Consider the following 17,055-nt stretch of genomic DNA (forward strand, 5'->3'; position numbering starts at 1 on the left):
TATAAGGTCACCCCTCAGCCTCCAATGCTCCAGGGAAAACAGCCCTCGCCTATTCAACCTCTCCCTATAGCTCAAATCCTCCAACCCTGGCAACATCCTTGCAAATCTTTTCTGAACTCTTTCACGTTTCACAACATCTTTCCGATAGGAAGGAGACCAGAATTGCATGCAATATTCCAACAGTGGCCTAACCAATGATCTGTACAGCCACAACATGACCTCCCAACTCCTGTACTCAATACTCTGACCAATAAAGGAAAGCAAACCAAATGCCTTCTTCACTATCCTATCTACCTGTGACTCCACTTTCAAGGAGTTATGAACCTGCACTCCAAGGTCTCTTTGTTCAGCAACACTCCCTATGTCAAACTGTCTGGTTTAATACATTTGTCACCCATCATTAACTGATGTATTCTCCACGGCAATGCCTCTGCCCATTAGAGACCTCTTGTCAACTACTGGCACTGTCTCCTCTGACAGTTTAAATGTTGGTTTCCCCTTCCATTGACATTCTTGCAAATTGTTTTGATAATTACACAATGAATGTTTCAATAAAATTTGTCTTTCATCAGCAACACTCAAGTGCTACCAACTGAATATTTGAAAGCGGAATATAAATTATTCCAAACACTACAAAAGTACTGTTGAAAATTAATTCCCAAATTAGACAGACAACAAAGGAGTATGATTCCTTCTCAAGGGATAAAAGGTCAGAGCTAATATTATTTAACAGCATGTACTGTACAATAACACATAACACGACAAATCTATTTCAGCACTGGTGTGATGCCAAGTATGTAGGCTGCACATCCCAATGACTGGTGGATCATATCAAACAGCACTTCCCTTTGCCTATTTGCAATCAGCAGATTATGGTGCATTCAGCTAACATGTACTTGTAAAACTCAGAATACAATGTTTAATTACGAAAAAAAGACTAGTTTTGAGGAAGTTTCTTGTCTTGCACTCTTAGGACATTTGCAAGAAATATTAATGTAAAGGGGAACAACATTTCATAATGCAAGAGAAGAGAGTGGATCATTTGGCAAGTGGACACTGATTGGTCGAGAAATTCACATGGAAAATCAGTTAGCTAACTCAGCTAACAAACCTTGTACTAGACAGAGCAGCCTTATGGTCTGGTAAGACTATGTTGACTTTACCTTCCCCACATATACGTTATGGCACAGTAGGACGCATTTGGCCATTTTTAACAGTTGTAGATCAATATAAAGATTGCATTTGCTTTCATTGTAATTACTGTGATGGTGATGCTGCTAAAGTAGATTTTCTATCTAAAAAGGTGTTAGTAAAGCATTTCTCTTTCCAAGTCAGTCAGCTAAGTAATAGGTGAATTGAACTTTATTTAGCATTGCAGTGTGATACTGCTGTGGTGTGGACCAACCTGACTGGGTATATTATTAAAATCTTTCAGAATGCGTTATGTAGGAACACTCAAAGTGAATTAATGTATGTGTTACATAAGAAAATTTAGACTTAACTGTTAATCCCAGTCTCGTTGTCTCATACTTGTTTATTGGTAAAAGGTGTGTTGGGGCAGGGGATAGATTTATTTGGTAGCACGATCTCATATGGTGGCATCTTTTGATGCAGCAGAATCAAAAAAGCCCTTGTCATTCTTGTGCTCTTCCATTGAGGGTGAGAAGATGTCCTTCTTAAGGGTAGCTACGGATGGTCAATAAATACTGGCCAACCAACAACACTCACATCCCACAAATGAATAAAAAAAACTTCTGTGTAGCCTTGATTGGCTATTCCACAAGAATGCTCTGATTGGCCAGAATTCCACAAAGGTGAGCCAGTGCAGATGATTGGGGCCCAGTATAGGACAGCCAGTGTGGAAGAGTGCAGTCCAGTGTGTGTGAGTGGGGCCCTGTGAAGGAGAGCCAGTGTGGATGATTGTGGTAGACCCACCATGTGTGAGTGCAGTCCAGTGTGGGACAGCCAGTGTGTGTGAGTGGGGTCCAGTGTGGGACAGCCAGTGTGTGAGTGGGGTCCAGCGTGGGACAGCCAGTGTGTGTGAGTGGAGTCCATTATGGGATAGCCAGTGGGGGTGAGTGGGGTCCAGTGTGGGATAGCCAGCGTGGGGGAGTGCAGTCCAGTGTGTGTGAGTGGAGTCCTGTGTAGGAGAGCCAGTGTGGATGATTGTGGTCCAGCGTGGGAGACCCACTGTGTATAAGTGCAGTCCAGTGTGGGGCAGCCAATGTTTGTGAGTGGGGTCCAGTATGGGATAACCAGTATGTGTGACTGGGGGTCCAGTGTGGGATAACCAGTGTGTGGGGTAGCCTCCAAGCCTTCGGCCCTCCAAGACTGAGCCGATCAAAATGTAATGTCTAAATCTGTTGGTCAATTCCTAAGCATCTGTATCCCTCTACTACCCCCACCTACTCATGCATTTATCCAGACACATCTTAAATGAATGTACCGTGCCTGCCTCTAACACCTCTGCTGGCAATGCATTCCAAACGCCCACCACTCTCTGTGTGAAGTACCTGCCACGTGTATTCCCCTTAAACTTTTCACCTCTCACCTTGAAAGCGTGACCTCTTGTTATTGAATCCTTCATCCTGGGAAAAAAGCTTGTCTCTATCCACCCTGTCTATACCCTTCATGATTTTGTAAACCTCAATCAGGTCCCTCCTCAATCTCTCTTTTTCTAATGAAAATAAACCTAACCTACTCAACCTTTCTTCATAGCTAACACCTTCCATACCAGGCAACATCCTCGTAAACCTTCTCTGCACCCTCTCCAAAGCTTGCACATCCTTTTGGTAATGTGGCGACCAGATCTGTACACAGTATTCTAAATGCGGCTGAACTAGTGTCTTGTACAATTTTAACATGACTTGCCAGCTCTTATACTCAATACCCCGTCCAATGAAGGCAAGCATACTGTATACCTTCTTGACCACTCTATCCACCTGTGCAGCAACCTTCAGAGTACAATGGACCTGCACTCCCAGATCTCTCTGCTCATCAACTTTTCCCAAGGCTCTGCTGTTCATTGTATAATTCACTCTAGAATTAGTCTTGCCTAAATGCATCAACTCACATTTGTCTGGATTGAAAACCATCTGCCACCTTTCCGCCTAACTCTCCAGTCTATCTATATCCTCCTGTATACTCTGACAATTCCTTCTGCTTTCTGCTACTCCACTAATCTTCGTGTCATCTGCAAACTTGTTGATCATACCAACAGTGCCCTCTTCCAGATCATTTAAGTATACTACAAACAACATTGGCCCCAACTCTGACCCCTGTAGAACACTATTGGTCACCTTTCTCCATTTCGAGAAACTCCCTTCAACTACTACTCTCTGTCTCCTGTTGCTCAACCAGTTCTTTATCCACCTAGCTAGAACACCCTGCACACCATATAACTTCACTTTCTCCATTAGCCTACAATGGGGAACCTTATCAAACGCCTTACTAAAGTCCATGCATATGATATCAATAGCCCTTCCTTCATCTATCAACTTGGTCACTTCCTCGAAAAACTCTATTAAGTTGGTAAGGCACGATCTCCCCCGCACAAAACCATGTTGCCTATCACTGATAAGCCCATTCTATTCTAAATATAAATAGATCCTATCCCTCAATACCTTCTCCAGCAACTTTCCTACCACTGGCATCAGGGTCACTGGTCTGTAGTTACCTGGAATATCCCTACTACCCTTCTTGTACAGGGGGACAACATGAGCAACCCTCCAATCCTCCGGCACCTCACCTGTATTTAAGGATGCCACAAAGATATCTGTCAGGGCCCCAGCTATTTCCTCTCTCACCTCCATCAGCAACCTGGGATGGATCCCATCTAGTCCTGGGGACTTGTTCACCTTAATAACCTTTAGCCTACCCAACATATCTTCCCTACTTATGTCAACGTGATCCAGACTAATCAAACTTTTATCTCTAATCTCAACATGCATGTTCCACTCCTCAGTAAACACTGATGTAAAGTAATCATTCAGAATCTCACCCATTCTCTCAGGTTTGACACACAGCCTTCCTTCATTATCCTTTAGTGGACCAATCCTTTCTCTAGTTACCCACTTGCTTCTTATATAAGAATAAAATGCTTTGGGATTCTCCTTAATTCTGCTCGCTAAAGGTATTTCATGACCCCTTTGAGCAAGCTTGATTCCTTGTTTAAGACTTGTCCCATTCTTCCGATATTCTTCCAAGGCTCGTTCCATTCTTAGCTGCCTAGACCTTATGTATGCTTCCCTTTTCCTCTTGGCTAGTTGTACAATTTCTCCTGTCATCCACGGTTCATGAATCTTGCCCTTCCTATCCTATCTAGCTTGGCTAGGTGCTAGCTAGAGGTGCTAACTAGAGAGAGGAAATAGCTGGGGCCCTGACAGATATAAACGCTGCTGCAACACAGCTACATTTAAACTAAGTAGTGGGGGGAGGGGACAAACTGGATGTTTAAGAAGGAAATTGGAGGGAAAGTTAGAACAAGGGAAGTCAAGAAAGACAACTGTATCAATGAGGCAGAAAACTCAGAAAGGGATCATGCTGGAAGGTTGAGTGAATTAGGAGTTGATGGGAAGGGTGAGGTGGTAACAAATTAAAAATACTATACATATATGCACGAAGCATTAAAAATAAGATGGATGAGCTTGAGGCTCTTTTGGAAATTGGCAGATACGATATTGTGGGGATAACTGAGACGTGGCTTCAAGTGGACAGGGCCTGGGAAATGAATATTCAAGGCTACATGTGCTATCGTAAGGACAGACTGATGGGCAGAGGGGGTGGGGTGACCATGTTGGTAAGGGATGATATTCAGTCCCTTGCGCAGGGGGACCTAGAATCAGGGGATGTAGAGTCAGTGTGGATAGAGCTGAGAAATACTAAAGGTAAAAAGACCCTCTGGGGAGTTATCTACAGGCCCCCAAACAGTAGTCTGGATGTCGGATGTAAGTTGAATCAGGAGGTGAAATTGGCCTGTCACAACGATGTTACTACAGTTGTTATGGGGGATTTCAACATGCAGGTAGACTGGGAGAATCAGGATGGTATTGGACCTCAAGAAAGAGATTTTGTGGAGTGCGTCCGAGATGGATTCTTAGAACAGCTGGTGCTGGAGCCTACCAGGGAGAAGGCAATTCTGGATCTGGTATTGTGTAACGAACCAGAATTGGTCAGGGACCTCGAAGTGAAGGAGCCATTGGGAAGTAGTGACCAGAATACAATAAGCTTCAATCTGCAACTTGAGAGGGAGAGGGTGCTATCGGAAGTGACAATATTTCTGTTGAATAAAGGGAACTATGGAGCTATGAGGGAGGAGCTGGCCAAAGTTCAATGGTGCAATACCTTGGCAGGGATGACAGTGGAGGAACAATGGCGGATATTTCTGTGTATAATGCAGAAGTTGCAGGATCAGTTCATTCCAAAAAGGAAGAAAGATCCTAGGAGGAGGCATGGGTGGCCGTGGCTGATGAGGGAAGTTAAGAAACATATAAAGTTAAAAGAGAAAAATTATAACATAGCAAAGATCAGTGGGAAAACAGAGGCCTGGGAAGCTTTTAAAGAACAACAGAGGATTACTAAGAAGGAAATATGCAGAGAAAAAATGAGGTACGACGATAAACTGGCAAATAATATAAAGGAGGATAGTAAAGGTTTTTTTAGGTATGTGAAAGGCAAAAAAATGGTTAAGACTAAAATTGGGCCCTTGAAGACAGAAACAGGGGAATATATTATGGGGAACAAAGAAATGGCAGAAGAATTAAATGGGTACTTCAGATCTGTGTTCACTGGGGAAGACACAAGCAATCTCCCTGATGTAACAGTGACTGAAGGACCTGAATTGAAGGGAATTTATATTTGCCAGGAATTGGTATTGGAGAGACTGTTAGGTCTGAAGGTTGATAAGTCCCTGGGGCCTGATGGTCTACATCTTAGGGTACTGAAGGAGGTGGCTCGAGAAATCGTGGATGCGTTGGTGATTATTTTCCAGAGTTCAATAGATTCGGGATCGGTTCCTGCGGATTGGAGGGTGGCTAATGTTATACCACTTTTTAAGAAAGGTGGGAGAGAGAAAGTAGGAAATTATAGACCAGTTAGTCTGACCTCAGTGGTGGGAAAGATACTGGAGTCTATTATAAAGGATGAAATTACGACACATCTGGATAGTAGTAACAGGATAGGTCAGAGTCAGCATGGATTTATGAAGGGGAAATCACGCTTGACTAATCTTCTGGAATTTTTTGAGGATGTAACTCTGAAGATGGACAAGGGAGATCCAGTAGATGTAGTGTACCTGGACTTTCAGAAAGCTTTTGATAAAGTCCCACATAGGAGGTTAGTGAGCAAAATTAGGGAGCATGGTATTGGGGACAAAGTACTAACTTGGATTGAAAGTTGGTTGGCTGATAGGAAACAAAGAGTAGTGATAAACGGCTCCATTTCGGAATGGCAGGCAGTGACCAGTGGGGTACCGCAGGGATCAGTACTGGGACCGCAGCTTTTTACAATATATGTTCATGATATAGAAGATGGTGTTAGTAATAACATTAGCAAAATTGCTGATGATACTAAGCTGGTGATAGGGTGAAATGTGAGGAGGATGTTAGGAGATTACAGGGTGACCTGGACAGGTTAGGTGAGTGGTCAGATGCATGGCAGATGCAATTTAATGTGGATAAATCTCGAACAGGAACAGGAACAGGAAGAACAGGAAGGTAGATTACTACTAAATGGAATCAATTTAGGTAAAGGAGCAATACAAAGGGATCTGGGTGTTCTTGTACACCAGTCAATGAAGGTAAGCATGCAGGTACAGCAGGTAGTGAAGAAGGATAATAGCATGCTGGCCTTCATAACAAGAGGGCTTGAGTATAGAAGCAATGAAGTTCTTCTGCAGCTGTACAGGGCCCTGGTGAGACCACACCTGTGTGCAGTTCTGGTCTCCAAATTTGAGGAAAGACATTCTGGCTATTGAGGGAGTGCAGCGTAGGTTCACGAGGTCAATTCCTGGAATGGTGGGATTACCTTACACTGAAAGACTGGAGCGACTGTGCTTGTATACCCTTGAGTTTAGAAGACTGAGAGGGGATCTGATTGAGACATATAAGATTATTAAAGGATTGGACACTCTGGAGGCAGGAAACATGTTTCCGCTGATGGGTGAGTGCCGAACCAGAGGACACAGCTTAAAAATACAGGGTAGACCATTTAGGACAGAGATGAGGAGAAACTTCTTCACCCAGAGAGTGGTGGCTGTGTGGAATACTCTGCCCAAAGGGCAGTGGAGGCCCAGTCTCTGGATTCATTCAAGAAAGAGTTGGATAGAGCTCTCAAGGATTGTGGAATCAAGGGTTATGGAGATAAGGCAGGAACAGGATACTGATTAAGGATGATTAGCCATGATCATATTGAATGGTGGTGCAGGCTCGAAGGGCAGAATAGCCTACTCCTGCACCTATTGTCTATTGTCTTTGCTTTCAATGGGACATGCCTATCCTGTACTATCTTTAACCTAACTTTGAAAGCCTCCCACATCTCAAATGTGGACTTCTCTTCAAATAGCTATGTCCAATCCACATTACCGAGCTCCCCCCTAATTTTGATATAATTGGCCTTGGCCCAGTTTAGTACTCTTCCCTTAGGACCACTCTCTTCTTTATCTACAAGTGTTCTAAAACTTACAGAATTGTGGTTACTGTTCCCAAAGAAATCCCCCACAACCACTTCTACCAGCTGGCTTGGCTCATTCCCCAGTACCAGGTCCAATATGGCCCCTTCCCTTGTTGGACTATTGACAAACTGCTCTAGAAAACTCTCCTGGACGCCTCTTACAAATTCTATCCCATCCAGGCCTCTGACATTAAGTGTATCCCAGTCAATGTTGGGAAAAATAAAATCTTCCATCACCACTACCCTTTTGCCTCTATATCTTTCCATAATCTGTTTGCCTATTTGTTCTTCTACCTCACGCTCACTGTTGGGAGGCCTGTAATACAGCCCCAACAATGTAACTGCATCCTTCTTATTTCTCAGCTCTGCCCGTATTGCCTCACTACTCAAGACCTCTATCGTGTGCTCCTTTAGCACAGCCATGGTATCATCCTTGACCTGCAATGCAACTCCACCCCCCCTTTTACTTCCCTCCCTGTTCTGTCTGAAGCGTCTATATCCTGGAACATTTAATTGCCAATCATCATGCCCTTCCTTCAACCAAGTCTCTGTGATTGCAATAACATCATACTCCCAGGCACCAATCCAAGCCCTAAGTTCATCTGCCTTACACATTATACTCCTTGCATTAAAGTAGATGCATTTCATGCCAACAGTGTTTTTTGCGCTCATCTGCTCTCTGCCTACTCTTTTCTTTATTAATGCTATCTTCACAATTCTTACATTCTCCAGTCTCCACCTCGCTGCCTACTTGTTTTCTCTTCTGGTTCCTGGCCCCATGCCATATTAGTTTAAAACCTCTTCAATAGCAGTAGCAAAAACTCCCCCAACGACATTGGTTCCAGTCTGGCTCAGATGTAGACCCACCATTTTGTAATAGCCCCACCTTCCCCAGAATAGGTCCCAATGTCCAACAAATCTGAACCCATCCCTCCTACACCATCTCTCAAGCCACGTGCTCATCCTGCCTATTTTTTTATTTCTACCCTGGCCAGCACATGGCACTGTTAGTAATCCCGAGATCACTACCTTTGAGGTCCTCCTCTTTAACTTCTCTCCTAGCTCCCTGAATTCTTCTTTCAGGACCTCATCTCATTTTCTACTTATATCGTTGGTGCCTATATGCACCAAGACAACTGGCTGTTCACCCTCCCCTTTTAGAATGCTCTGCAGCCGACTCTGCAGTCTGTGTGAATGGGGTCCAGTGTGGGTAAATGGGGTCCAGTGCAGGAGAGTCATTATGGGACACCCACTGTGCGTGAGTAGAGTTAAGAGTGGGACAGGCAGTGGGCATGAGTGGAGTCCAGTGTGGGAGAGTAGGGTCAAGCTTGGGAGAGTGGTTAAGGGTCAATGTGGGAGAGAGGGTGGGGTCAATGGGTGGAGGTCAGTCAACTAAATAAATGTGAATAAAGTTGTTGTGACTTGCCAAATGGTGGCTCTGTGGTTAGCACTTCTGCCATACAGCACCCGGAACTTGGGTTCAATTCCACCTTTGGGTGACTATCTGTGTGGAGTTTGCACATCCTCTTGGTGCTCTGGTTTCCTCCCACAGTCCAAAGAAATACCAGTTAAGTAATTTGGCTGTGCTAAATAGCCTTGTAGTGTCCAGGGTTGTGTAGGTTAGGTATATTAGTCTTGGGAAATGCAAGGAAACAGTAGGGGTGTGAGTAGGGGAATCTATTTGAATGGTCAACGTGGACTCGATGGGCCAAATGGCCTGCTTCCACACTGTAAGGATTCCATGATTTAATGAAACTATTTATAAAGCAAAAAGAATTGCTATGCGGAGTGTAAAAATTTCACACTGATGTAACATAAGTGCCCTTCATGACTGAGAAAATATTGATGGACCAGAGTGGGAAGCAACTTGCTTGTCATTTAATTTGTACTGCACCTAACTGGTGTGAGACTATTTTACTTGATGCAGTTATGGCTATGTTGTCTCCTGTAACACAACAAACTTCATGTGGAGTACCAAAGTAAAATCATATTGGATTTGAAACATTAGACCTGTTCTTCTTTCCTCAAATGTTGCCAGATCTGCTGAGTTTTTCCAGAATTTTCTGTTTTCAATTTAGGTTTCAGGTATCTGTAGTATTTTGCAGTTATATGAATATCAGGGTATTCAAAAATCTAACAGACAATTATTAAATCTTATGTACAATCATTGCATTCCTCAGATACAGAAGTGTCTGTGCTGATATTAGAATGTCACATAACAGCAGAGGAGTATGCTTTCAGGTAAGTGACATGCTTCAGGTGATCCAAAGTGAGGCAGAGTATGACATCTTTATACTCTGAGGTGACTTGTGCTGATACCATAAGCATGGCATATAAAAGTATAAATGTTAACATATGACATAACACAGCACTAACCTTTACCTAGAGTTCAGGTAGTGTGCATCAGAAGTAATTTGTTCTGGGAAATATTTTAGGAAATTTTGTTAAATTGAAAGATTATGTAAATGCAAATTATTATATGTAAGTGTGGGTCTGGAAAGCTTTTAGGTAAGATTCTAACACAGCTATTTTGTTTATTTGTCAAGTAAGCTGAATGCTGTTTTAACCATGAGTTTCTCAGTTTGTAAACTTGTTATGTGGATTAAAAGAGCTCTGGCAGCAGCCAGCACACTTGTCATCACATGCTGTTGTATTTGTCACTTATGAGTTGAACATTAAATGAATGGTAGCTTTTCTCTTGTTACGTAATTGAATTGATTAATTGAAAGCAGATTATTGAATTAAAAGCAGGGAGCAATTTCAAAGTAGCAAAGTCAAGCTTTGATAAATCTACATTTAGGTTCTTAAATGGACCACTTGATATAATACCTTATTGAGCTGGATGTTTCTGCATGATAGAACTAAAGGCTGCCAGGTGCCTGCCATTTATCACCAACGATCATGCCAATTCTTTGCAGATTGACATTGTTCACAAAGTACACAGGCCAGTGGAGACTGAACTCACAGCTGAGAGAGACTGCAATGTAAGGACTACAAAGCAAACACATCAAAAGTTGTGTGTAATCTCAGTCACTGAGTAACCTCAGACAAAATATTGAGAGAATTTGGAACATTGTGCAGGAATCGAAATGTCCTCTGTCATGGATCGTTTGCTTACATTTGTGTATTTAAATCCAAATATTTAAATATCAGCAGACTTATAGTTTTTTAAGCTGTGTGGTCTGATATTTTAGCTTACAAAACCAAGCAGAGATTATATAAAAGAGAAAGAAATCTTACATTTGTAAATTGAACTCTTCTGTAGAACTTGCCTCTCTCAGATCAAATTTCCAGTGTTTGATAGTTTTTCTTCTATTTGTGTCTTTCATGTTTACTGAATATGTATCTATTAAAAATGAGTGTAAGCAAGTCTGTGGCTAACACAGACAGTTCAGGTGTCTCCTCCCATGAATAATGAATGTTTTAATTTCTAGGTAAACTCAGTGTCTATACATTGTGGTTAAATAAACATGACTGGTATTGTGACCCCAGTTATTACGCCTCATCACAAACAGGCTTATATTATTATGAACTAAACATGAGATTAATATAAACCTCTCAATTGATCAGAAATAACCCCCAAGGTTAATCAGTAGATTGCACTTTGGGATATTGTTCCGGGATCCATTTTACAAAGAAATATTAGGGCAATGGAGAAAAGATTTACTGTACAAAGATAAACATAGAACTTCTGTCTCCAGAGGAGGTCTGTCTGTGTCCTGGGAACTGCACGATTGGCAGAAGACTTAGCAAGTTTTCCATAGATGATGAGGCAGTGTGGGTCTCTCACCAGCTCTTCGGCTATTAGCAAAAGCTTCCCAGTCAATAGATGATCCCACCATTCCCATGTAACCGATTTATTCGACATATCTTTAAAATGTCTATTCTATGCTTCTGTCTCTAGTCTTCAGCTGCTTTTGAATATTTATTGTCACTTGCATTTTACAGTGAATAATACAATAAAATACAGTGAAAAGCTTTAACAGTTGCCACAATCTGGTGCCATTTTGAATAGCTTAAGAATAACAAGGATAAAAAGGTGGAACTTCTGACAACTAAACTAGAGTGGTAAAGACATTACTGAAGGAAAGTCCTGAGCCCTGAGCTGGGTCATTAATGACTCCTCCACTGCCACTACTCTTCCACTGCCTGCTAAAGCTGGAGTCGCCACTGAACCATCCCTTCATCGCTGAGACCACCTTGCCGCGTCAATGCCAATGCTGGGTCCTGTGCTGAACCCACACTCGCCCACAACCAGGAGTCTCCAGCTCCACTGCCACCTTGATGATAGCCAGGCTTCCCAGATCTGGGCATACCATACTGCTGCCATTGCCTTGCCAATGCCAGGAGTACCTACTCTAGGCCAACTGAAACCAGGGATCCCTAGCTCCAATGTCAGGCCAGGCCCCCACAACTGTCTCACCAAGAGTCCTGCTTCAGCTGCCCCTTCCCAATCGAGAAGCAGGTTGCTGACACCGCCATCTTGAAAAGTCCACTACTGCCACTGCTGCCTCTGATCGCTGGGGGAGCTTTGCTGCTGCCATCAGACCTGAATGCCGGGAGGGTGTCCCTGCTGCCACCATGAGGAGCCAGGTCTGCCACTGCCTTGAACTACTGCGAGGAGCCTCCATTCCATGCCTAGCCCGCTGTAGCTGCCATAATGAATTCCCCGACCAACCCGCCTCAAAAGGCCACAAAGAAAATAAAAACAGAAGAAAAACATGAAAGAAAAAGAGCAGAAGAAACAAGAAAGAAAAGAAAGCATGCGGGTGTGGATGAGCCTCAAGCAAGACGCCACAGACAATTCTGTTACTCCACTGCACTGCCATCTTGAATCTGTGGCCTGCCATCTTGAATCTTATCAGATCATAGTATCTCCATAGTGTGGGATAATGCCACTTGACCCAACAAGTCTACACTAAGCCTTTGAAGTGCATTCCGCCAAGACCCATCCTCCGACCCTGTCCCCTTGCATTTCCTGTGGGTAATACACCTAACCTACACATCCTTGAACAGGATGGGCAAGTTAGCATGGCTAATCTACCTAGCCTGCACATCCTTGACTGTGGGACGAAACTGGAGCATCCAGTGGAAACTTGCACAGACACAGGGAGAACATGCAAACCCTGTACAGGCAGTCACCTGAGAGTGGAATTGAACCTGGGTTCCTGGTGCTGTGAGCCACTGTGCTGCCATTTGTTTGTTTAATTTTGTTTTGCAGTTTGTTTATGTTTCTATGGAATCCACACCTAAGCTTAATAAATCAAGTATAGTGAGAATCAATAGTAAACAGACACATATAAACAAGCACAAAACAATTGAGTATGACATCAATTGTTAGTTAAAAGAAATAGTATAAATCTGACATAAAAATAGAAACTCCAAAATGCACAAAACTGATCCATCAACACAAGAGTCAAAAATGTTAATTGCTTAGGTACCACATGAAGAAGCAGTACCTGATACATTAAGCTGTCTTCTTTATCAAGAATCGGAGGGCTTGAAACATATTCCAAACCATTTGTTTTTATCAAGTATTTTCAATTTTTAATAAAAAAGTAAAGTTGGTCAGAGTATTGAGTACAGGAGTTGGGAGGTCATGTTGCGGCTGAACAGGACATTGGTTAGGCCAGTTTTGGAATACTGTATGCAATTCTAGTCTCCTTCCTATCGAAAAGATGTTGTGATAATTGAAAGGATTCAGAAAAGATTTACAAGCATGTTGCCAGGGCTGGAGGATTTGAGCTATAGGGAGAGGCTGAACAGGCTGGGACTGTTTTCCCTGGAGTGTCAAGAGGCTGAGGGGTGACCTTAGAGAGATTTATAAAATCATGAGGGACATGGATAGGATAAATAGACAAAGTCTTTTCCCTGGGGTGGGGGAGTCCAGAACTAGAGGGCATAGATTTAAGATGAGAGGGGAAAGATATAAAATGGACTTAAGGGGCAACCTTTTCACGCAGAGGGTGGTGCGTGTATGGAATGAGCTACCAGAGGAACTGGTGGAGGCTAGTACAATTACAGCATTTAGAAGGCACCTGGATGATATATGAATAGGAAGAGTTTGTACAGCTAAGAATCAAATGCTGGCAAGCGGGCATAGTTTCGGTTAGGATATCTGGTCGACATGGACGAGTTGAACCAAAGGTTATGTTTCTGTGCAGTACATCTTTATGACTCAATGACTCTATTTAACTTGCCTGAAGCTGCAGTTACCAAAAATACATTGGTTCAGGGATATACAGCCTTCATTCTCTTAATAGTGCAGCTATGCATTTACATTTTGTTTTTGATCTCTATCTTTTAAGATGAATTTAGCAATTCACCTCAACACACTGATACATCACAACTTGTGTTTCTACCGGACAGGATATTTGTGGTAGCTCACGTAGCAGGTTGTTTATTCAGTTCTTTTACTGAGTTGGGACTTTTCCAGACACATGTCTGCCAATCACGTTTATAGAGAGAGCGTGATGCAAATTTTCATTCTGTTCTTTGTTATGGAAGGACATTTCTTGCCAGTTAAAGGTTTGTAAGATAACGAAATTGTTAACCTTTGCATTCCTTATTCTCCTCCGAAGAGGGAGTATAGTTTCACCAGTGGAACGGAATTAGGTTCTGATAAAGGTCCTGTGTTGGAGCTGGATATAACAATGTCATTATTTGTTTTGGTATTACCCAACGTCTGGCACCATGTGCCATTTCGCACATGCATTGATGTTGTTGATGGAATGCCAAGGTTTTGTTCTGGATCACGAAAGGTAGGGCAATTGCCAAGGTGCCAATTTGGAATGTTGACACAATTCAGGCTTGGAGAGGAACTCTGCTGAAAAAAGTCCAATTTGTGGTGAAATTTGAAATAATTGCAAGAAGAAAACAACTGCCAGAAGGAAAGGGAAGTGCAGAGGTTGAAATAAAAGTCAGGACTTTCCATGTGGGCTTCATGATCCTGCTGTAAGTTTAAGTGAGGGTCAGAAGCTCACATTTTGAGGGACCAGTCACTCACCTGTTTCCCCCAGTTTGGACATTAAGAGACCAGTGCTGGCTGTCATGTTAAGACTGAGGGACAGTTATTTTAAACTAGGTGACCAATAGGAGCATAAGCAATGAAAACGCAATGACCTAGTGGTATTATCGCTGGACTGTTAATCCAGAGACCCAGTAATGTTCTGGGGACCTCGGTTTGAATCCTGCCAGACAAATAGTGGAGTTTGAATTCAATTAAAATTTGGAATTGAGAGTCTAATGATGATAATGAAGCCAGTGCTATTTGTCAGGAGGAGGGGGGAGCCCCTCTAGTTCACTAATGTTCTTCAGGGAAGGAAACTGCCATCTTTACCTACATGTCTGGCCTACATGTGTGTACAGGCCCACAGCAAAGTGGTTGACCCTGAACTGTCCTCTGGGCAATTAAGGATGGGCAATAAATGCAAGACTAGTCAGTGACACTCACATCCTGTAAATGAATAAAAAAAATTGGCAAATAATGTCAGGTTCATGCAGGAGAAAGTGAGGACTGCAGATGCTGGCGATCAGAGCTGAAAATGTGTTGCTGGAAAAGCGCAGCAGGTCAGGCAGCATCCAAGGAGCAGGAGAATCGACGTTTCGGGCCCGAAACGTCGATTCTCCTGTTTCTTGGATGCTGCCTGACCTGCTGCGCTTTTCCAGCAACACATTTTCAGGTTCATGCAGGAGACTGGACACCATAAGGGAAGCTCCTGAAAATGATTTCATATTTTAAAAAGTGAAAGGCCTTTGCTGACATGGTGGCCCTTTGCTGCTGCTCAAGCTCAGTTCAGGGAAGTTTCCATTGAATGTAATTGAATATTAAATGTAATTCCTTTGCTCACAAAGGGAGTGAGAAAGAAAACAGGAAACTTCGGGCCAGGTAGCTTCACAACTGTGACAGGGAAGGTGTTAGAGCCTATCATTAAAGACCTATTATTAAAGTTCTTTGAGGAAATAACATGTGCTATGATGAAAGGGGACCTGGTGGATTTCCAGCAGGCATTTAATTAGGCTATTGCAAACACTAAAAACTCATTTAGCATGGATAGTAGATTGGCTAACAGGAAACATAGTAAGTCATAAATGTATTAGAGTCATAGAGATGTACAGCACGGAAACAAACCCTTCGGTCCCTGCTGACCAGATATCCCAACCCACCTACCAGCACCCGCCCCAAATCCCTCCAAACCCTTCCTATTAACATAGCCATCCAGATGCCTTTTAAGTGTTGCAATTGTACCAGCCTCCACCACTTCCCCTGGCAGCTCATTCCATACACGTACCACCCTCTGCATGAAAAATTTGCCCCTTAGCTCTTTCCCCTCTTACTCTAAGCCTGTGCCCTCTAGTTTTGGACTCCCCCACCCCAGGGAAAAGACTTTGTCTATTTATCCTATCCATGCCCCTCATGATTTTATAAACCTCTATAAGGTCACCCTTCAGCTTCTGATGCTACAGGAAAAACAGCCTATTCAACCTCTCCCTATAGCTCAAATCCTCCAACCAAATTTTTTATGAACCCTTTCAAGTTTTACAATATCCTTCCAAGAGGAAGGAGACCAGAATTAGACACAATATTCTAGAAGTTGCCTAACCAATGTCCTGTACAGCCCCAACATGAACTCCCAACTCCTATGCTCAATACTCTGACCAATAAAGGAAAGCATACCAAATGCCTTCTTCATTATCCTATTTGTGACTCTACTTTCTAGGAACTATGAACCTGCACTCCAAGGTCTCTTTGTTCAGCAACACTCTGTAGGACCTTACCATTAAATATATAGTCGCACTAAGGCTTGCTTTCCCAAAATGCAGTAACTTGCATTTATCTAAATTAAACTTCGTCTGCCACTCCTTACCCCATTGGCCCATCTGATCAAGATCCCATAGTAATCAGAGGTAACCTTCTTTGCTGTCCACTACACCTCCAATTTTGGTGTCATCTGCAAACTTACTAACTATACCTCCTATGTTCACATCCAAATCATTTATATAAATGACAAAAAATCATGGACTCAATACCGATCCTTGTGGCACTCCACTGGTCACAGGTCTCCAGTCTGAAAAACAACCCTCCACCACCATCCTCTGTCTTCTACCTTTGAGTCAGTTCTGTGTCCAAATGGCTAGTTCTCCCTGTATTCCATGAGATCTAACCTTGTCTCTCATGGGGAACCTTGTTGAATGCCTTACTGAAGTCCATATAGATCACGTCTACCACTCTGCCCACATCAATCCTTCTTCAAAAAGCTCAATCAAGTTTGTGAGACATGATTTCCCACACGCAAAACCATGTTGACTATCTCTAATCAGTACTTGTCTTTCCAAATACACGTACATCCTGTCCCTCAGGGTTCCCTCCAAGAACTTGCCTACCAC

The 17,055-nt window shown here is 42.8% G+C and overlaps 1 long non-coding RNA gene across 1 annotated transcript in view; it reads left to right on the forward strand.

Annotated features, from left to right (window-relative positions):
- Positions 1-960: 960 nt before the first annotated feature.
- The window catches only part of LOC140482393 (uncharacterized), a 77,650-nt gene continuing 61,555 nt past the window's right edge, over positions 961-17,055 (forward strand). Inside the window, exons 1-2 of the long non-coding RNA XR_011961720.1 lie at positions 961-1,142; positions 9,849-9,909. This is a non-coding gene — a long non-coding RNA (uncharacterized lncRNA). The remainder of the gene's footprint in view (positions 1,143-9,848; positions 9,910-17,055) is intronic.

The sequence above is a fragment of the Chiloscyllium punctatum genome, chromosome 1 (assembly GCF_047496795.1).
Source record: "Chiloscyllium punctatum isolate Juve2018m chromosome 1, sChiPun1.3, whole genome shotgun sequence".
In the NCBI taxonomy this organism is placed as follows: domain Eukaryota; kingdom Metazoa; phylum Chordata; class Chondrichthyes; order Orectolobiformes; family Hemiscylliidae; genus Chiloscyllium; species Chiloscyllium punctatum.